This window comes from Calypte anna, chromosome W (genome assembly GCF_003957555.1).
Source record: "Calypte anna isolate BGI_N300 chromosome W, bCalAnn1_v1.p, whole genome shotgun sequence".
In the NCBI taxonomy this organism is placed as follows: domain Eukaryota; kingdom Metazoa; phylum Chordata; class Aves; order Apodiformes; family Trochilidae; genus Calypte; species Calypte anna.
Window position 1 is genome coordinate 16,491,116 of NC_044276.1, and position 22,999 is coordinate 16,514,114.

General features: G+C 44.5%; 1 pseudogene across 1 annotated transcript; it reads right to left on the reverse strand.

The window, feature by feature from the left end:
• Positions 1–2,211: 2,211 nt before the first annotated feature.
• On the reverse strand, positions 2,212–21,255 carry LOC115600062 (annotated as a pseudogene). Its single transcript, XR_003988783.1, has 17 exons — positions 21,065–21,255; positions 18,992–19,103; positions 18,443–18,615; positions 16,010–16,152; positions 14,927–15,057; positions 13,272–13,403; positions 12,877–12,979; positions 10,963–11,096; positions 10,559–10,694; positions 9,260–9,372; positions 8,458–8,622; positions 8,225–8,347; positions 7,009–7,221; positions 4,902–5,214; positions 3,254–3,409; positions 2,755–2,909; positions 2,212–2,374 (listed from the first exon to the last, which is right to left on the reverse strand). The product of XR_003988783.1 is annotated as a transitional endoplasmic reticulum ATPase-like (transcript).
• Between the last annotated feature and the right edge of the window lie 1,744 nt (positions 21,256–22,999).

Genomic DNA, 22,999 nt, shown 5'->3' on the forward strand with positions numbered 1-22,999 from the left:
TAACGCTCAATGTTTTATAGTTACTGCTGGAGATAGGTGTGCAGAACCAAGGCCACTGCTCAGTTCTGAGAAACATCTGATCATCATTAACATCTCTAGAAACAAAGGGGAGTAAAGGGGTCACACCTGCAACCCTTCTTTAGGGAGGAGCAGAGCACACAGGTGACCCAAATTGACCAGCATTCCATCCCATATGTATCATACACGGTATAAATCTGAGGGATCACAACAGTCATTTTTTTTTTCATCCACAGCCAGCATCCTGGGAGGATTCCATCTGTTTGTCTGCCTTTGATCCCCATCTGTGCTCTCCTAAATCTGTGTATTTCTGTCTCCAGCTTCCTTCTGCTGCTGACTCCAGGCATCTAGCCTGGGACTTTTCCAGGGCTGCCCTGCAGTCTCAGTGGTGATGTGAATGTTATTGGGAGGAAAGGGGGGAGGAATGTGATAGCGCTTGTGTATATATTTGTACATATTTAACCATTTTCCTTTTCATGACTGTTTTATTAGAGCTGTTGTAGTTTAGTTTCCAACCCATAAGTCTCTCTCCCTTATTCTTTCATTCTTTCTCAGTAGGGGGAAAGGGGTTAATAGAGAGCATATAATTTGTTTAATTGCCTTGCCCAGCATTAAACCATGACAACAAGCCCCTCTCGTGGATAGTCCTATCCTTCTGCCATTTTGAGATGAGACTTGCCTCACCTGTCTCCTCTCTCAAGTCTAGCTAGGTTGATGGAGCCCTCCTAGACCTACCAGGCTTTGGGGCTGAAACTCCCCCCCACCCAGGCCTCATACAACTCCTGCCATGGGAAAGGTTGCCCCCCTCCAGTATGGTTCAGTCTCAAAGATCTGGGGCACCCTTCTGCCACACAATCTATATTTGATGATCATAGGGCTGGAGCACCTCCCCTTATGAAAACAGGCTAAAGAAGTTGGGGTTGCTCAGCCTAGAGAAGAGGAGGCTCCAAGGTGACCTTATAGCAGCTTTCCAATATCTAAAGGGGGCCTACAAGAAAGCTGGGGTAGGGCTTTTTGCACGTGTGTGTAGTGAGAGGGCAAGGGGAAACGGTTTAAAACTTGGAGAGGAGATTTAGATTAGACATTAAGAAAAAATTCTTTCCTGTGAGGGTGGCGAGACACTGGAACAGGTTGCCCAGGGAACTTGTGGATGTGTTTCAAGGCCAGGTTGGATGGGGCCTTGAGCAACCTGATCTAGTGGTAAGTATCCATGCCCATGGCAGGAGGTTGGAACTAGATGATCTTTAAGGTCCCTTCCAACCCTAGCCATTCTATGATTTAAGCCTCTTTGCAGAAAATCATCAGTCCCTGCACCCCTTGTAAAAGCCAATAGTATGTTGCCACTCTGTCCTATTGCCATTGCTTCAATCAGGTTCTCCCCTTTGGACCAGGGCTGGGCTCTATCCAGCCTGCCACACTGTTCCTGTGTGTATGATGGGACCAGACCAAGGGCTTCTCTCATATAAAACACTGAAGTACAGCAGCAGCACATTTTTCAGTTCAGAGAAGGGAAAATAAACCAAGGAGCAAAGCAGCTAGATGCAAGGGGAAAGGAAGGATAAGAACCATGATCAGAACCTGACTACTGAGTATGAGGCACAAAAAGGGGCAGGTTGGCAGCAGAAACCCAACAGCTCAGGGCCAGCATTGGAGAAGCAAGAGAGAACCTGCTAACTTGCTCTCTTGGTGCTTCCTGCCAAACTAGGGTAGGGGAGAGATAATGCAAAAATCAATTTCTTCTGTTAACTTCGGCTAAGTGGCATAAAAAAAAGAGTAACCTCAAACGCACCAGGGAAATGCATGTACAAATGGGCTCCACCAGACTGAGGGAGTGCCAAGATAGCGCAAGACATGGGGGTTTAGAGACAGCGCAAGTTACATTGTATAAGTCCACACAAAGGAATTGCCAGGGCCTGGGTAGAGTTGTAGGATTTTTATTAATTTTTTATCATTTTGTGGGATATTTTTTATACAGGCTAGCACTGTACTCTTTGCTAAAGCTGCTGATTCTGCCATATAAACTAGAACAGAAAGTTCTCAGAAATTAAGTTGGTTCCCCTCCTTGTTAATTCACTGTCTGCCTCAAAAACTGAACACCCATCTAGATTTGTGTTTGCAGAAAACATTCCCTGTACAAAGTCTGCGCAGCTACACTGTTCTGACTGAGGAATGAAGAAGCCGAGAGTCCCACCGAATTTTTCCCTGTACACCATGGCCTGATTTAGAGTTTGGTCAACAGAGAACAGCAAGTTAACCATAGAGATCATCGTCATTGTCTTCACTGTACACATTTCCCCCCTGCCGCTTCCTGTGCCTTGGCTTGGACCTGTTGCCGCCCTGGTTACCTGATGGGAACCTACAGAAGGGGAGAGAAGGATGCTGTTCAAAAGTGTCTCGCAGATTACCACAATCCCTCCCTCCATGCCAACATCCTGGTGCCAAGTAGGACAGGCAGGAGAAATGGGATCAAGTCTTACAGCAGGTCACACAAGACATATGTCTGCTGGATGTTGCTCATGTTAAAGGAAAAAAGGGTTGATGAACTTCAGGAGCACTAAAAGAGCAGCTACAACTGACTCGCAGCACAGCTACACCTGCTACATGCTCAGCTGGCTTCTGTATATGCTGAGGAAAAATGGGAAAATACAGTGGAAGAGGGAATTTGATACCCAGAATTCAACAGAAAGCTGCCTCGGTGCTCTGTTCTGGGGCCACAATGCATCCCCCCACAGTTACCTGAAGCTGCCAAAGCCACGGCTCTGCTGTAGAGTCTGTGCAAACATTTCATATTTTCTGATGTCATTGTCACTGACAGAGCGTCGAGCAAAGCGCATGGCCTCCTCAAAGTGATCCCTTCGTATCTCAGGAACTGGGTCATCCTCCTCCACTTCCTGTAGTGGAACAGAGGGCCCAGGTGAGCTGCATGCCAAAGCTCCATGGCCCAACACCTGCCCTCTAGGCCAGGATGCTCCAAAGCTAAAGTAGGGGTTGGAGAGGGACACTGGCAGATTGAGTCCCAGCTGCAGCAGGGGTCTCCTGAGCAATGACGACAATGAGACACCCCAGGAGGGCCTCACCCTCCCCCAAGATGAGAACTAAGTGCTCCAGTTCCACACTCCGTGCTGAGAGCCCACTCATCCCCATCCAAGAATTATGGAGAGGAGCACACCTCGAGCACGGGCAGGGGTGGGCTGCCTGTCTCATGAGCAGGGAAAGCTCAGAATGCCCCACTCACCATGGCAGAGGGATTGGTCTGCCTCTCACGTTCTCGCCTGATCTCACTCTCAATGGATTCACGGATGGCCAGTTTGCAGGCACGCTGGCAAATTTCTGTCAGGTCAGCCCCCGAAAAGCCATTGGTCATCTTAGCTAGGAAATCCAGGTCAACATCCTAGTGGAAAAAAGAAAAAAAAAAAAATCTGTAATTTACACTGTACACCCTCAGGTGAAAAAGAGGTGTCTTTAGATCCCATGGTATCAAGGAGATGCCTCAACTTTGGCCCATTTTAAGATGAGCTGTCAAGGTTCTTGGTTTTGGGAAAAGTTTACCATGTACAAAAGCCAGCAACACTCCACATATACCCAGCAAGACCCTGCAAAGAAGCTGTAAATCCCAGACTGGTTTGGGTTTGAAGGGACCTTAAAGATCATCTAGTTCCAATCTCCTGCCATGGGCAGGGACACCTCCCACCAGCCCAGGTTGCTTCAATCCCCATCCAACCTGGCCTTGAATACATCCAGGGAGGGGGCAGCCACAACTTCCCTGGGCAACCTGTTTCAGTGTCTCACCACCCTCACAGGAAAGAATTTCTTCCTAATGTCCAACCTAAATGTCCCCTCTTCCAGCTTAAAACCATCCCCTTGTCCTATCACTCCATGCCCTTGCCAGAAGTTCTTCCCCAGCTTTCCTGTAGCCCCTTCAGGTACTGGAAGGCTGCTAAAAGTTCCCTCTGAAGCCTTCTCTTCTCCAAGCTGAACAATTCCAACTCTCAGCCTGTCTTCATAGGAGGTGCTCCAGCTCTCTCATCATCTTATTAGTCCTCCTCTGGACCTGGTCAAGCAGGTCCATGTCCATCTTATGCTGGAGGCCCCAGAGCTGGACACAGTACTGAAGGGGGGGGGGCAGTCTCACAAGAGTGGAGTAGAGGGGGATAATGCCTCTGCACTGTTCACTTTCAAGAAGGGACAGGGTTGACTTACGGATTTAGTATGATTTGTTCAGGTCCCAGCATTAGGAGTCAAATGAAACACTGTCAGACTGGAAATGGAGATGTGGCACAGGCAGACCAAGACAAACAACCTCCTTCTCCTTCCCCTCAACTGAGGAAGGTAGTACCACAACCTCCTTTGAAGCTTTCCTTCCCAACAGCACCCAAAAAGCACCTGCTGGCCTTGGCATAAAATAGCTTGAGCTCTCACTTGACATCTGCTTTCTCTGATTAACTCTCAGTTGCATTACTGCCTTCTCCCCAGATGAAGGACGTAGCCCTTCTCTAGGATAGAGTTTAGCAACAATTTACTGCAATGGTTCCTCTTCAATTTCCATTTTCCACTCCCGTTTTCTACATTTACTTTTATTTCAGAGTAAAAGAATCTTTTCTGTCTTGCCATAACAGGCTTTCCTGTTCCCATATTGTGGGCAGAACTCCACTACGTGATAAAGATCTGCTGTGCTTATACACCAACACCTGGTTTTGTTGATATCTAGACTTGGAGCTCAAGCTTCCCCCATCTCTTCATTTCTATGCTTCAGGGACTGAAGACTTCCCAGCTCTGTAGTGCAGGGAGCAGTCACCAGTCCTCTGCTCTATCCTTAGCTTGTGAGGAGCATGTGCAGCACTAAGCAAATCCAAGTCAGACACAACTCAGGGTACAGATCTTACCTTGGCAACTGGTGATTTCCTCAGGTTTGCCTTAAGAATAGCAACCCGGGACTTCTCATCGGGTAGGGGGATGTAGATGAGTTGATCCAGGCGGCCAGGGCGCAAGATGGCTGGGTCAATGATGTCTGGCCTATTGGTGGCACCAATGATGAAGACGTTTTTCTTGGTGGACATTGCCATCCATCTCTGTTCAGGATCTGGTTGATGACACGGTCTGCAGCACCACCACCATCGCCAATATTTCCAACCTCGAGCCTTTTGCAATGGAGTCCAGCTCATCAAAGAAGAGCACACAAGGAGCTGCTTGGCGGGCCTTCAAAAAGCAAACAGGAACAATTACTGCACGTTAATACCACCAGGTGAGGAGCACAGTTGATTTCACACTAAGCCTACCCTACCATTAAAGCAACTCAGAAGTACCAGAGCGCTATTGCCACAAGGAGAGCTTGGAGGAGCTGCTTCAGAACAGTCTCCTGCCACACAAAACCTCAATTAAATTCTCATGAACAAGTTCATGTTGTATTTCCCCAAAGCTGGAAGCATTGTGAACTGAGCAGAAGGGTAGTAACTCCAGTGCCCAAAGGGTAAGCTGGAGCCAATTGGTCTGGACCGGAACTCCCCCTGAAAGATCTGGGGGAGTCAGTGGGTTATATTTAGGCAAACAAGTATCAGTAGCTGAGATATATCAAATGGAAGGGGGAAATCCAATTGCTGTGCCCAGCTACCTAATTGCTAGTTATAGGGAAAAGGGAGTCAGATCCTTCTTCAAGGTGTGTAGTGAAAGGATGAAAGACCATAAGCACAAATGTCTACAAAGAAAATTCCAGTTAGAAATAAGGAAAAAAAACTTCACACAGAGAGCTCAAACACTAGCACAAGGCCCAGAGAGATCAGGGATTCTCCATCTTTAGCACATGTTCAGAACATGAGGCCCTGAGCAACCCTGATTGAATTTCCAAGTTCTCTCTCTGTTCTGGACAAACAGCTGTACCAGATGGCCTCTGAGGTTCCCTCTCAACCTAAATTTTTCTTTCTCAATCTCCATCTACTTCGCTCTTCCAGCACCTTTCCTGACCACAGGAGTGAGAACTCCCAAGATAATCCATGCAGATACCTCCTATCTACAGGGGAACTGAGTAGTAGGAGTGAGGTCCTTTCTAAGCCATATATATACAATGAAGTATAAAAACAGAAGAGACTATTTCAGTAGGAAGGGACCTACCACAATCATCTAATCTGTCATAGTTTGAGTGGAAGAACTAAAGTTTGAGTATGAGAAACTAAAGAGAGGGTCCTTAAGACCCTGAGGATCCAAGAGAGATGGAACACAGAGAGGTCAATATTCCCTCCCATTTCCTGCCCATATATAAAGTCAGGCAGACCAGAAGCCCTGCTCCTTTACCACCAGCTTGCCACGTGCTCTTCAGAACCAACATCCATCGGGTGCTGGGAAGAGCCATGGAGCCCTCTCCTAAGTCAGCCCTGCTGCAAGAGGGCCCTCAGGCACCTATACCTGCCAGCATCAAGATCGGGTTGTATATATCTGTGTATTTGTTCCTTACCCTATGTGTTACTGCCCTTCTGTTCTAGTAGACCTGTTTCAGTTTTAATTTCCAATTTTCAAGTCTCTTGTCCTTATTCCCTTTTATCTTCCCTTAGGAGAGTAGAGTGGAGGGTAATAGAAAGCAATTCTGTCCTCTGATTTTTGGTCTGCCCAAACTGCTAAACCATGACATAATCCAATTGCAGAAGACTAAGAACCCGTAGCATGTTTTGAAAATCTGTAGAAGGCGATGGCTAATGAGGTGTCAAAGATTTTCAGGGATGAAGCGAATATCTATGCCATCCTAATGCTAGCCTTATGCTAAGACACTGGGGCATTCATCATTCTGTAACAACAGACAAATTTCAGAAGGAGAAAGCCATTTAATAGCTATGTTGCCAAAGAGAATCAATTCCCTAACATCAGGAAAGCAGCCTCTGCTTTCAGTGCAAGTGGGGAAAACTAAACACAGAAGAACCAGGTCAGTAAGACAAATGCAGTAGAGACAATATTTTGGGGGTATCTCAGCACAAACATAGTACAAAGAATAGAACACACACTTACCTTGTCAAAGATCTCACGCACATTAGCTTCAGACTCGCCAAACCACATGGTGAGCAATTCTGGCCCCTTGATGGAAATGAAGTTTGCCTGGCATTCATTGGCAATGGCTTTGGCCAGCAGTGTCTTACCACAACCGGGTGGCCCATAGAACAGAACCCCTTTTGATGGGGTCATGCCAAATTTGAGGAACTTGTCTGGGTGCTCCACAGGATACTGAAGAACAAAGCAACCAAGCAAAAACCTCTTGTGATGAACCAGAACAGGTATGTACCTTAGAATTACAGAACAATTTGGGTTGGAAGAGACCTTCAAAGATCATCTAGTCCAACCTCCCTGCCAGGGGCAGGGACATCTTTCACTAGATCAGTTTTGTTTCTGCTCCTACCAGAAACACTACCTGAGATTTCTAGTGGGTTAAACACAAGATTCTGCCTGCTTGGTGCACTGGAGCTTTTAAACGGGCACTGGTTTGAAAACCACCACAGATAAATTGTGAAGCTGACTTAAACAGTGTATTTCACCTATGAACTAAATACCATTTCAGGTAGTTTTCCAGCACACTTAACCCCAGCTTCACTCTGCCCTGCAGAAGCAAAAAGGGAACAGCTCATCATCTAACATATTTGCTCTGCCCTCCAGAGACATGCAAGAAAATTAGACTGAAAAGTAGATTATTTTATTCACAGACAGACTGTTTCTACAGTGACAACTGAAAGCATGGACATATCAAACCCAAACCACCCCAACGCAGGTAGACACCAGAAGTTTCCGCAGACCATTTATGACTTTGTTTCAGCCTCTCCTTTCATAGAAGGCTTCACAATTAATTCTCCCCTGTCCCTATGCTAATACTGATGGAAAGCCCTTCAGAGACTCTGTATGACAATCTTCATCCACTTTCTGGAATATAAAGACACCATATAACAGGATTCTCAGCTGGTCTCCACTTAAAAGAAACCAATACTGCTGCTGTTTCTGTATGTAGCAAAACACCCACCCAAGATGTCACTGTAGACTCAGCTAAGGAAAGCCTGATGGTGCTTCCCAGCACCTTCCTGTCTTTAAGTTAACCAAGATGGAACAGCATCAGTCCATTACCATAAATACCATTAAAACTTTGCATTTCCCTGTTCACAGCCCAAACAGGAATATGAAGAGGTTCTGGATATTATTATTTTTCAAGCTGACTAGGCAAAAATCTGTTGGAAACCCTTACCTGTACAAGTTCCTGTAGTTCTCTCTTTACATCTTCTAGACCACCAATATCTTCCCAGGTAACTTGAGGCACCTCCACCACAGTCTCCCGAAGAGCAGAAGGGTTGCTCTGGCTCAGAGCCCACTGTCATTACAAGAAACAGCACTATATGAATTCTAACACATTATGTTCATGTGCTTCGGATAAGCAATTAGACATTGCACCCAAAAGAAAGAGGGGCACTCATGCATTACCCTAAAGTCATCCATGGTCACAGCCAGCGAGTTCATCACTTCAGCATCAATGGTTTCATCTTCTAGGTCTATGAGATCCATCTTTTTTCTGATAGCCTGAAGAGCAGCTTCTGAGCAAAGAGCAGCCAAGTCAGCACCAACATGGCCATGGGTCTCGTTTGCCACCTGAAAAAGCAGAGCACTGACTATGACTCACAGGGATACAAGCAAGTGCTCTGCAAGGGCAACGCATGCCCTGGTCACTCACTCAGAGGTGCAACAAAACTGAAGGACAGGAACATCACTGCTCTGCTGCAAATTCAAGACAAGTGCTATCACATACTTAAGACAAAGACACTGCTGTTCTACCTCCTACTTGAGATCAAAGGTGCAACTGGAATTCAGAAGGTGTGCAGAAAGATAACCCTAAGGACTGCAGTTCTTTATTCAGGACAGAGATTACAGTAAACATTCAGTATGACCACAATGTTCACCCAGCACAAAAAATGCTGTTTCAGGCTTGTTTAATTTTTTAAGAGAACACCGCAGCAAACAAACCCAGGAAAACAGTGGCAAGGCACTTCCAGACTAGACTGATACATATTTGTTTCACATAGCTATGTCATTCTTCACTAGTGAGGATTTTTTGATCACTGGTAAACTAGTCAGAAGGAAGCCCAGAGATCACACATTCACCCAGTTTCATGCTGTCCTAAATGAGCAACTATGTTTACATGATCAAGTCTTAAATCTTGCACTACAAAACAGAGCATCAGAAACATCTGTCTGCAGAGACAAACTTTCCTAACAGCATGCTACTCACCTGTTCCAGATCAACATCATCAGCCAGTTTCATATTTTTTGTGTGAATCTGCAGGATCTCCAGGCGCCCAGTGGCATCTGGGATACCGATATCTACCTCTCTGTCAAAACGACCTGGGGAGTACAAAACATATGCTGAGCTGCTGGTTCTGCAAACTAGAGGAGCTGAAGTTGCTGCCTTCCTCTGACAGAGGAACATGATGATGAACCACAAACTCATACAATTTCAGAAAATGCCAGGGCTTTGGGTTTCTCTGCAGCATCTATCAGCACAGTAGCAGTCAGATCAGAGAAGGAGGAAAGGCTTTAGCCATTTAGGAAAAGTGAGACTACTGTATTAACTAGAGTTCAAGATTATATAACACAGAGGATTGCAAATAAATCCTCATTTATAGGAAAATATGCTTCCCCTAACCAACACACCATGAGACATTTTTCATAGAATCATTTAGATTGGAAAAGACCTAAGATCGTCAAGTCCAACTGTTAACCTAGCACTAACAAAGCCACCACTAAACCATGGCCCTCAGCACCACACCAACAGTTTTAAATACCTCCAGGGATGCAGACTCCACCACTGCCCTGGGCAGCCTGGGCCAATGCTGTTTATTCCTACCTTTGTGTCCTCAGCACAAGAGTCCACAAATACAGAGATTTAATTTTTCAGAACTTTCATAGTGGTGAAAAACATGAACTGCCCCAATATACGGGAAGGCAGGAAACCTATGTATTACTGCAATATTGACTAAGGTATGTACACCTATCATTTTCTTCTAGCCATAGCTGTTCATTCAAATGCCTCACTACAACATTTAAGAGGTTGTTTTTTTCCTGCAAACTTGACTGGTTTGCTATTATAGACTTTACCAACTTGTCATACAACAGAAATTCATTCACATTGCAAAGTTTCAAAAACCTGAATCTCAGAAACTACCAGACTTCTCATCAACAGAGGTAAGAGAAATTGGACAATTCAGATCCTTCTGCAACCTGAGGAACAACCCCTTAAGCGTTTAGTCTTGAAATAGCCTCAACTGATGAGGTGAAAAAGCATGCTACCCTGTATTTTGTTATTTCTACAAGCTCTAACCTAATAAAGCACAGAAAATTATACAAAAGGCTGGAAGCCTAGAAATTAATTTCAGATCAATAGCTGGAGACCAGTCACTAGTTTATGTAACACAGAGAAGAGGTCTAATATTAATTTCTGCTATATCTTTCCAATGTCCCTAAAGCATAGTCCATAACAAAATATCTGATACAGACAAAAAAAAAAAAAAAAAATGGCAATTATGGTTACCAAATCGCCTGAGTGCTGGGTCAATGCTGTTAGGTCTGTTGGTAGCTGCCATAACGATCACATGTGCTCTCTGTTTCAGTCCATCCATAAGAGTCAACAGTTGAGACACTATGCGACGTTCCACCTCTCCATGTGTCTATGGAGAGAGAAAGTAATGATTAGACCAAAAGCTCTACAACACAGCACAGGAGCTAGTACTGTACCACAGCAGACAAATACAATAGATGCAAGTTGTTAAGAAATATCATGAGCTATATAGAATTCTTCTGATATCCAACTTCTGACATCCAACTGAATTCAAGCGTTAAATACTTCTTTATCCATCTTGTAGTCAAATGCAGAGATTCACACCAGCTGTTACAAAAAAAAGATGTACTCCTTTACCTTCTACAGGATTTCTTTACCTTCTCTCTCTTAGGAGCAATGGCATCCAGTTCATCAATGAAGATAATAGCAGGAGCATTCTTCTCTGCTTCTTCAAAGGCTTTCCTCAGGTTGCTCTCAGACTCGCCAGCCAGCTTGCTCATGATCTCAGGACCTGGAAAAAATAGTGGCACTGTAGCACCCAGAAGAGAGGCAGCTAGCCCCAAGGCATGCAGATGAATTTTTTTAGTACAACGTTCGCATGGGAGTATCTATATTTCAAGTCAAAGCAAATAGTATCAAACAAGTTTGGTAAATTTGCAGCTGAACATGCAAGAACCGCATGCAGAATTACTTTCTATAATTATTCTGGTGTTTTCAGTTTACTCAACAGAATGCAGCACTAGTCAGAGCCACCTTTAGCTCCCTATTTCCTTATCCTATTTCACACTCAGTGAGCTTCTCTGTAATGTGCCACCACACACAGTTAATGTCAGTCCCAGCTTGTAAGAGAAGCAACCAAATTATATGGTTATGAATTATCAGGGTAGGGAAGGAGAAAGCTTTAAGATATTGAAGCTGTCTTTAGCTTCAAGGTATACATTTACCTCTGTAAGACCCTCTGAGTTCCCCCCCCAAAAAAATAACCACCAAAAAAACAACAGCCCAAAATCCCCTCAAAGAATAAAAAAAATGTGTAAGCGCATCAGTCCCAGAAGGAAGAACAGCATTCCCCTGAGATATCTGACAATTGCTGAACACTAAAGCAGGCTTACAGATTTATTCTGGTTTTACACATTTTTTTTCTATTACGCTGATGGGAGTGGTAATGAAAAGTATGTTTTTAAGAGATCCGAGAAAAAGAAACCTGACTCTCAGGAGTGCAAAGCTGCTAGCTGATTGAAGTGCACCAGCTGCAGAGCCACTGGTGCAGGCAGGAACTAAGAGTGTTTCATTACAAGTAACTCACCAATTCATACCAGCTCTGTTTACAACACTGCCTGCAGCTCCAGGCTCGAGACCAGCAAAAAGAGAACACATCACTAATTCTGATAGTGGTATTTTTTTATTATGCAACAGAAGTGCAAGTATCTAAAAAAACATCTGGCTCATTAGCATGCAGTGACACCTTCCACACACTTAAGAAGTATATAAGGACAACGTGGTTAAAACCAGTCCATCTACATCCGATATCTTGAGAAACAAAGCAAGTCACTTCCCTACCGCAGCTCACTGCTATGCTCACCACTTAGCTTTCACCTTCATGGGTCTAAGTGACTGAAATCAGAAAAGAAAAGCAGCACTCTAAATACAAACGTTGAGTTATTCCAGCACTGACTATAAAATGGGACAGAAAAACTGAGGAAAATTCAGAATCTGGTCCTTACTGGACATAAACCAGTATTCATCTCAACTGCTACAGGTGAAGAGTGATCAATAGGAGGTTCTGTCACTTGTAGCTGAGTCCCAAGGTAATCATTATAGCTCTCAGGACAGTTCCTCCCAATTAATGTTATGTAAAACAAAACAGGTCTTGTGCTTTAGTTGAGGGAAAAAAGAAATCCATAGAAGACCAGCTTCTTTTTCTGAATGGAACATGCTGGCAGCAACAGAAATAAGTGTCTTGCACCCATATACATAGAATAATCTCACCAATTAACGCACAGCTCTGCCCTCTCCAACATAAATGAACACTCAGCCCGACTGAAAGTCCCTGCATCGCAACTCTCTTTCCAACCACCCTGCTACAAAACTATCAAGCTTAAGGGAAGTCTCACTACAGACGCTTCCACACAAATGGCCTCTAAGCATCCCCAGAGGCACACTTCAAAGAGGTAAGGAAGGGTGTCAGGGAGACAACGTGGCTCTATAAGCCCTATAAATACCATTTATTATCATGAGATGGATGAATAAGCACGCAGCAGATCTGGGGACAAGGCAGCCACAAAACTTACCATTGATGAGGAAGAAAAAAGCCCCCGTTTCATTGGCCACTGCTCGGGCAATCAGTGTTTTACCAGTGCCAGGGGGACCATACAGCAGGATTCCACGTGGAGGCTGAGGACAAAGACAAGGTGGTGAGCTAGTATCTGAATGCCTAAGTAGCTTCACAGTGAAGCTGTAAGCATTTGATAAAGCCAGTCCAAAATTGCAATGCAAACTCATACAACAGATGCCATCCCAGCATTGCTATCAACACCCTTACTACTTTGCATGACACACAAAAACCTTTACAAGTTGCCAGTACTTTAATCTGTGTCCAAAACGTGTATAGAAATACTTTCCTAACACCAGCATTAAAAACACCCCACAAATTACTTATTCCCACCCAGTGCACATGGGGACTTACCTTCACCCCTATGGCCTTGAAGAGTGCAGGGTGTCGGAGGGGAAGTTCCACCATCTCTTTTATTTGAGCCAGCTGCTTCCGGCAGCCACCAATGTCATCATAACCCACTTCATTCAGTGACTCTTCTTCATCCTACCCGAAGGAAATACATTAAATATTTCAGTGAAACCAGTAGTTCAACAATCCCTCCTGGTCTTCAGGACCCAGGAATCTAAGCTTTTGCTCATTTCCATTTTTTGCTGTTTTGAGATTCTCACTTTCAAGTCTTCCTGGTGTCTTGTACAATTGTTTCTTAGTTCTCTCTTCCCAGACATGAATAGGGAAATGTCTGCGTGTACCTAGACCTCACTTAAAGAAAACCATAGACAATGAAGCCCAATAAAAATGTACTTTCCCTTAAACTGTAAGTGATATTTTAAAATACTTGACATACCCTAGTTACCATACAGTTCTCCAACATAGTTTTTTCTTTTGGGATTGACTCAAATTAACAGAGAATGTTAAGATCCAAACGTGCAGATAAGACCAACTAATCCAGTACAGCTCTACAGCATCCATTCATCTGGCTGTCCAAACCGCTACTGGCCTTAGTTATCTGTAACATTAGGATACACTAAAAAAATAAAACAACATTGCCTGGAATCTCAGAGGGGCTCAGTCCAAGCCCCACAAACAGGACCTACTACTTCAAGCAGGATGCTCAGGGTCTGGCCCTATCAAGCGCTGAAGGTCTCCAAGTCTGGAGATTCCTGCCCTCTCCAGGCCTTGGGGAAACCTATTTCCTAATATCTACTGGAAATTTCCCTTGATCCAGTTTGAGGCATTGCCTCTAGTCTTGTCCTTTGATGGAGTTCTTAGAAGAGCCGGGTTATCCACGCCTTCCCATGAGGCAGTTGCCAGTAAAGCCTGCCTCTTTGCCTTCCTTTCTCCATGCTGCATCAACCCATTCTCCTAGCTGCTCCTCATTCCTTCTGACCTCAGGCTCCTCATCATTTTGGTGGCCTTGGCTTAGCTTGCTCCTATCTGTCTCTTCTGTGTCCTTAAGAGCCCAAACTGGACTTATCCAGTGCCTAGACAGTCTCACGAGTCAAATAGAGGTGAATTTTTCAGAAGGAAGCTAACTACAAACCAGCGCTCACACCAATTTGCAGGTAGGAAAAAGACACTTAAAGAAGTATACAACCACCTTAGCTCATTTCTGAGATTTCCTACTCTGTAACTGTAAGGTGGCCAAGATTTCAAATTTCTCACTGAAAAAGCACTGATTGCTTTCTTTTAATGTGGCAAGAAATTCAGCAACATGGTAAGCCCTCCCCTACTATGGATCAAGAGAACTTTGCAATTAAAAGATGCATTTAAGTCCAGCATGAGATATGTGAAAGCAGATGCAAAACCAGCTGCTGCCAAAGTATTGCACCTCATCAGCAAACCTAAGCATTGGTGCTATCTCAGCATATGAGGAAGGACAGTGGAAGCACATTTCTCTGACTACTTTCAGCAGCAGCTCATCTCCTGAAACTAAAGATTTTAATCATTACATTCAATAGACAAAATGCCAAAGCAAACTGCAAACACTGCTGCTCTGAAGAACTGTCACTGAAACAGATTTCAGACACAGAGGATTCAGTAGAACTGCATGGCAAGATTCTGCTCACCTCTCGTTTGATGGGCTCTCCTTCACAATGGATCACTGTGTCTGGAGCCACTATGCAGTAAGGACTTGGATCTGTCTCCACCACTTTGAACTCTACTGCACGCATCCCTCCACGCACCAAGAAGATGTCACCTGTAAAACCCTACACTTCAGTAGCCTGCTACAACAGATGTCAACCCTTGTACTACCTGCAGCCCTAGAGGACAAGGAAGTGGGTTACATAGGCATAAAAACACTGCTTGGCATTTTTAACACTGTTCTACATTTTAAACTCAAGAGCTTCATGTACTGTGACTACCCAAGCACCATTTAGATTTGTAGAATTTGAAGTTCTCATATTTCATCCAGAAACAAAAAGCAAACAAAACCAGCAAACAAAAGAAAGAATATTCTGCTCAAGTACAAAACACAGATGCAAGAAATCACATTTCTTTTCCATTCAGTTTCAATTTAACATTTTTAAAACAGACAGACAAAGTCCTAACTGAATAAAAATTAATTTTGAATTAATAACTAGTTGTTACTAGTTATAACTGGTTGTCTTCTGAAGTAGAATAATATATAATACTGCACTATGACTCCTAGCTAAACTGGGCTACAGAAGTTGGATAACTTCAATTTGTTTATACTGCATAAGGACCTATTAGTTCCAGCAGAATTGGTACTAGCACAACTCTAAAAGTATATTTGGTTTTTTATGCACTCTCCCAGTTGTTAATTACTTTGAAAAATTTAACTTACTCAGGGTGCCAGCTAGTATATCCAACCAATTCATTAATATGCAGGTAACTCCCCAATCTCATCAAGCAACTCAGGAGAAAAATTAAAATTAGTTCTACCCAAGCCTTTTCTGATGCTCTCCCATTCCATGTATCAAAAAAATGCAGAACTATCAAGCTGCTCTGCCAGCCAGCAACAGATACCACCCCTTCTTCTGAAGATGAGGAAAAAATTAAATAAAATCCCACTCTAGAGATGTCAGTCAAATGCTTTGTGGAGTGTGCAAACTTCTAGAAATTTTCTTTATTCAGTCTCAGGACTAACTCACACTCACTGGCAATACTTCAATAACAGGTGCTATTACCTTTCCTAATGGGTCTGTATGCTTCCAGGAAGTATGGCTTGAGATAGACCTCAAAAAGATTCCCTGTGATCCCCTCTACCGTGTCATCAATTGGCAGCACATGGATACGTTTGCCATATTTCACATCTGGACAAGGCTGGATGCTGCAACAGAAGAAAACTCCAGTTATCCATATCATCCTAGACTTACACCCAAGTCTGGAAAAAGCAGTGATGTCCCTTCCTAGGCCAGTACAAATGCCAGAAAGGACCCTCCAAAGCCCTGGTGAGACTTTCTACTTGCATAAGAATGCTGACAAGGTAAATATCGTGCCCATCAGCAAGCTTGTCTTTACTAATACATGCTTTCCTTCACTCCTTTTAGCCCTATCTGAAACTGCTGTTGAGTTTTATACTTTCTTCCTGCCCCCTGCTCTTCTGTAACCCCCTTTGCCATCCCCAAGGCACATTCACAAGTTGCTAATGCAGCCTAATGACCTGCAAGTCATGAGATAACATGTTTTCTCAAGGAGCTACTGCTGAACCAAAAGGAAAGAGAGCTGGGGGAAACTTTGTTCCTTCCTCTCTCTCTCTCACATAACTTACTACAGAGAATAGAGCTCCTACTACTGATAACCTTGATTCTGAGCAAAGGCTCTCACAATACCAACCAGTGGTAGCCACGTGTCTGTCAATCCCCCTTTGTGGAAACTGACATTTAAGTCCAAAGACCCCTTCCACCTTTTTAAATAAACATTTCAGCTATTATTTTACAGCTATTATTATTTACAATAAGTACTTAAAAAAAATCAACAACAAAAAACTTTGAGAGCAAGAGGTGTGAAAATTCTCTGACCCTTGCAACTAAGCTAAGACAATTGGTAACATACCTGTAAGGCTGAAAACCACTAGTCACAGTCTCAGCAGAGAGGGGGAGAGCGCAGGCTGAACTGTCATACCAGACATTACTCAACCTCACATCAGGTTAAAGTATCCACCTTTATTTTAATTTCAGACTGAATCAAAGCACTGTTCTGTTCCAACTACAGTCATATTTAAAACTTGCATTTTCTATTGGTAGAGAGATGGGTGGAACAGACTCATTCCTCTCCTCTACAAAGTTCATATGAAACACATTTTGCATTTAAAAATTATTCCAGGTATCATCCCAGGAAGTCTAGTGTCAGAAACCTGGTGCCAATTTTCTCAGAACATGTAGGATATTCCAGATTAGGAAGATTCTCGGGAGGAAGAGCTGTCTGCAAATTAGCATTTTTTAAGACATGCTCACACATTTTTCCTCCCATTCCCATCATATATCATCCCAAATATACACATGAATATATATCCTAAAATGTATACTTCAATGCTTTCCTGATACCTTTTCCGAGCATTATAGCAAAAGTCCTGTGTTAGACATAGACCTGAGAATACATGATCCAGGAATGCAGCACCTGGCTGAAGAACAGCTCTAGGGAAAGGGACCTGGGGGTCTTGGTGGACAATAAGCTTAACATGAGCTAAGTGTGCTGCAGCGGCAAAGAAAGCCAACAGGATGCTGGGCTGCATCAACAAGGGCAGCAGCAGCAGCAAAGTCATCATCCCACCCTACTTAGCACCTATCAGGCCACACCTGGAATACTGTGTTCAGTTCTGGTCCCAACTATTACTGTATATATATGTATAACTAGAACTGTGGATAGATTGGAGAGAGTCCAGAGAAGGGCCACAAAGATGATCAAAGGACTGGGAAGCCTGCTGCAGGAGGAAAGATAATTGGGTTTGTTCAGCCTGAAGAAAAGAAGGCTCAGGGGAGACCTTATTGCCATGTTCCAGTACTTAAAGGACGGCTACCAAGAAGATGGACACTCCCTTTTTTACAAAGAGTCACATGGAAAAGATGAGGGGTAATGGGTGCAAGTTACTCCTGGGGAGATCCTGATTGGACATCAGAAGAAAATGTTTCACTATGAGCACAGTCAAACATTGAATATTCTCCCCAGGGAAGTGGTGGATTCCCCAGCACTGAACACTTTTAAGACTAGGCTTGACAAGGTGCTGGGCCATCTCCTCTAAATTGTGTTCCTACCTAGAAAGATTAGACCAGATGATCCTTGAGGTCCCTCCCAACCTGGTATTCTATGATTTCTAGCAAGTTTTAACTTCTGTTTGTCATAGGGCAGCTCAGTGCTCAAGCTAAACATACTACAAGACCTATTACAATGTTGCTTACTGCTTTCCACAGTTAACTTTGTGAACTTTAAAAATTTAGACAGGAAAAACTTGAATTCATCTGACTAAATTTGGGGACTGTGACAATGGTGGGGTAATTGAGCTTAATTTAATGGCAGAACCTGGGCTCATGGAGGTCCTGTAGAGACTTCAAGAATCCTTAGCATCATTTTCATTTCATGAAACCCAGAGATATGCAGCAGTTCAGCAAACTAGTTCTCACCTGATCACATCACCCAGGTGCACTCTCAGGTTGTTACGAACAACCCTATTCATGCGAATCTTCTCATCTGAGCAGGTATCATCTGACAAAACAATGCAGACTGCTTCTCTCCTCTTCTTTCCTTTTAGCAAGACAGTGTCTCCTCTGAACAGTTGCAATTCATCCATTTTTCCCTATAAACAGTAATAGCATTAGATCAAGCTTCTGACAAAACAAGAATTCAAGCATTTGAAGGAGAGCTATTTGATTTTGGAGAATTACATCTTGGGAGTTATATACTAGATCTAGAAAGACAGAGGCTCCCACTACATCAGTCAAGAGCTAATCCTGAAGCCAGACTAATGGCAAAAACTCAACTGAATCCTAAAAGATGAAAATCAAAATATATTTTATCATGGAAATGTTAGAAAACAAGACAACCCTCATCCCTCACTTACAACTGCTGCAGACACAAATACTTAGATTCATGTTGCAAAGTTACATTTCAAGTTAATAGACAACAGTTTGCATATTACCAGGTTAAATGCTTTACTTTTATAGAAGACACACCTGGGACAGTGACACAACACTGTTGTCTTCATTGATGGCTTCATCAACAATTAAACGATTAGGTCTGTTCTTCTGCTTCAGAATAGCAGTTGATAAGTCATCTGCTTTAGAACTGGAAAAGAAAACAGAAGTTAATGAGTCCAAGTGATATCACTCCCCCCTTTCCAGCCACCTCTCTGTTTTGGTCTTCATTTTGTACAGGTTTCTTTGTTGTCTTTTGGAAATCATACTTGTTTCTAAGACAAAGGAGAATATTATTCCTAGGCATTCCTATTCCTGTTTCAGGAGTTCAAAGCAGAATGTTTTATGTCACTAAATATAACTACTTTACTAGCCTCAAATGGAAATAGGTATGACGCTATTTATGAAAAGTCATCAGTGAGATGTTGCCAACTGTAAGAATTAGTCATCTGAAATCACATGTAACCACTGCCACTGAAACAAAAGTTCAAGTCTATTTGGTGTCAATTCACAGATAAATAGAGGAACTAAAGGACAATGCTGCAGCTCCCCTGACAGGAAGAGTTGTAAGAGTTTAGCCTGTTGAGGCCTAATTAAACCTAGCAACCCAGTAGAAATAATCAAGCACTCATGAAAAAGGGTTTTACACTTTAACTTTTTTTAGGACATAAGCACCTTTCCATTAAACCTTCACAGGAGTCACTGCAGCTCTAGCCCACTAAGCCACAAGAAATATGACAGATATATTAAAAGCTTGAAGGCATTAAAAATGGAATAATGATCTTCAAGAAACAGCACGCACACATCTAAATGTGCAGGATCAGCTTCAGTTATCTGATCTGACAGTTCTGCAGACAAAGAAACAAAAGTGTTAAGGAATTACATGACAGCTGCACAGGAGAGTGATGTTATTTCTCCTACAGACAAGGTTAAGGACTTTGACAGACAAGCACTACCCATCTTTCAGTAGCAGTTTAGAATATTATCACCATTTGCCCTAATCGCATCTCTCCTGGGGGTTAATCATGCTGTAACCGAGAGGACAGAGAAAAATGTGTCTGTGCATCTCAACCACACACTCAGACAAATCCCTCATACACTTTCACTCATACATAGCGCCTCATACACTTTCCCTCTCACTCCCTTCTTTCACTAACTCAAAGAGAGAAACTGAACACAAAATTTAGTTTTAGAGCAAATTCAAAGCCTGCATCAAGTCTGCCCCTAGACAGAGGTCAGAAGGGAGGATATAAAGGCACGGCTAATGGCCAAATTTGCATATGAAGCACAAGACATCAATACTAGCCCTAAAGTAAATAGTAAACTAAATAGCAACTAAATAGTAACTGTTTTCCAGTTGCAGAGTAACTTTTGTTGATTCCTATGTGGTGAGAACAACTATGCAAAAGTCTTTTAAGACGACTCTCAAGAGGCAATGAAGTAATTCAGGTGGACTGGAAGCGAGACCAGTAGTACTAATTTTTGAGGAGCAGAAAATATGACCCTCAGCCCAGAACTGAAAACAGAGCGAGGCAAGACCCTGGAGACAAAAACACAGCCGATTGTCTCAGTTGTCACTGAGGCCAGCCCGGCAGAACATGTCTCTAATGCCATGTCACTGCTAGCCCAGACCCGATGGCCGCTGCGAGCCTGCGGGTAGGAGGCTAGGACATGCATCTCGCCAGCCACTCCGCTGCTTTCTTTCACCGGCGCTCCGGTGCCTGAAAAACAAAACCCATACTGGCCGAGGCCCAAGCAGGACGGCCCCGAGCGGACGCATGGCCAGGGCCCAGCGAAAGGCCTGGCCAGGCCTCTCCCCCTTCCATGACTCGACACTTCCCAGGGAGGCCGACGAAAAGGAGTGGAGTAGTGGCGCGCGGGGGCCTCCTGCGGGGACGCTCCTGGACTGGAGCGGCCCATCCCCCTCCCTGCCCTGCCCCGCCCCCACCTCCTTAGAGCCTGCGTGACACAGCGAGATTGGGGGCATGATCAGGCCCGCCACCGGACTCGACCCACCCCGGCCAGCGCCGCGCGGAGGCGAAGGGAGAAGTAGGCCGAGCCAGGCCCAGCACCGCCGCGGCCACGGCCTGCTGGCGGGTGGCCCACACTTACTCGGATCCTGAGGCCATGGCGCTGTGGGGGGAAGGGGGGAAGGGCGAGGATAAGCGGCTAGCAGAAGCTCCTCAGCAGCGGGGGACAGCGGCGAGTTTCGGGCAGGATCGCAGCGGCGAGACAGAGCGCTTCACGCTGACGGAATCTCAGAGCCAAGTCATCGGAAGAAGCAGCTCCACCCCCGCACTGCCTCGCCAGCCTAACAACAGCGTGCACTGACCAATCAGAAATTCCGCCAGTGCCTCAGCCAATTGGGGAGGTGGAAAGAAAAGAAGAAAAGAGGAAAGGAAAGGAAAGGAAAGGAAAGGAAAGGAAAGGAAAGGAAAGGAAAGGAAAGGAAAGGAAAGGAAAGGAAAGGATTCCACAAAGCAAGCTAAGCTTCGTGAAATGCAAGTGCTACTTCTATACCCGGAAACGTGAGAAAAAACTTTAATCAAATTCTATTGCTCGTATGATTGGTTCACTAGTTCCTCACTTCCATTTAACATGACAGTGCTTAAAGATTTCACTACACATATGCTCAGAGTAGGGGGCTCTTTGTTAGTAGGGCTCTGTAGTCTGAAACACAGATCTGTCACCTGATGCACAAAAAGCCAATCCTCACACAAACAGGAGAGATATTGTGTTTATTGCAGGTTTGTGCAAAGCTGGGTGCTCAGTAGAATTTCCACAAATTGAGCACACCAGCCAGGAGAAAGGTAGAAATATTTATTAAAAATATTACTCAAAGCCTCACCCAACTAATACATATGCATGAGGCTAAATCATCCTTTTGGCTGTTGTTCAAGACTTATTGTGCGTGTGCCAGTTCTTCCAATGGTCTCTGGCGGTCCAGGGGCAGCCAGCTGTCTTGCTGTGTAAAAGCTGACACTGAACCTTCCTGCGAGGTGGGAGAGCAGGAGCTTCTGCCCACAGGTCTCTGAAAGGGTCTAGGACAATATCCCGTCGCCAGCTTCCCACCGCAACCTTCGTCGCCACCGCTTCTAACCTCCGATCGGCAGATGGCGCTCGCTCGGCACCGCGCGGCCACTTTCTCCCGCCGTGTGGCACCGGAGCCTAGCAGCGAGCGGTCTCTTATAGGAGGGGCGACCGCCAGCGAGCCTGTTCCTGCCCTGCCTGCAGTACACGTTACATGAGGGGGAGGAGGAGGGGACGAGCGGCGCATGAAGCCGGACACCTCAGCACTGCCCGGCAGGGGAGCTTGCCATTTTTTCAGACAAGCCCTGCTGGTATGAAGCACCAAAAATTAAAACTTTGGCCAGCATAAGCGTTGCCAGCTAATATGCAGGCGGGATGGAAGGCGGTGGGGAGAACTACGGGATCCTTTTGCTCGTGAAGCCGGGGAGCAGGCGGCTGTGCCGCTGCAGGGAGGGCCGGCGCGGTGCCGTGACAGCGAGTGGTCTCCCACAGGAGGCAGAGCGGGGACCGCCAGAATGCCATTTCCTGCCCTTCCTGCAGTACACATGGCATCAGGGGGAGAAGGAGGACAAGGAGGAGGAGCGCAGGCGGGGATGAGGGGAAGCAGCGGAGGGAGCAGCTCTTGGTGCAGCTGCGGGCGAGAGCCTGCCCTTTTGTCGGCCTCGGTTTGGTTTTGTTTGCTTTTTTGGTTGGTTGGTTTGGGGTTTATATTTTTGTGCATTTGGTTTTGTTTGGTGTGGGGCTTTTTCAGGGTTTTTTTGGTTGTTTTGTTTTGCTTTGTTTTGTTTTTTAAACCAACACAATGAGCCAAACTGTCCTAGACCCATTTCTGATCATGCATGTGTGGTGAAGTTTGAAAATGTTAACAGAATAGTAATAGTAAAGCATCAAAAAATGTTGAAAATGTTAACAAAATAGAAATACTTTACCAGCAAAAAAAGCATTTTATTATATTATTTGATAACTGTGTGCTTTGGTATACAAATATTCTATGGGGGTTCAGTTATCATAACCAGA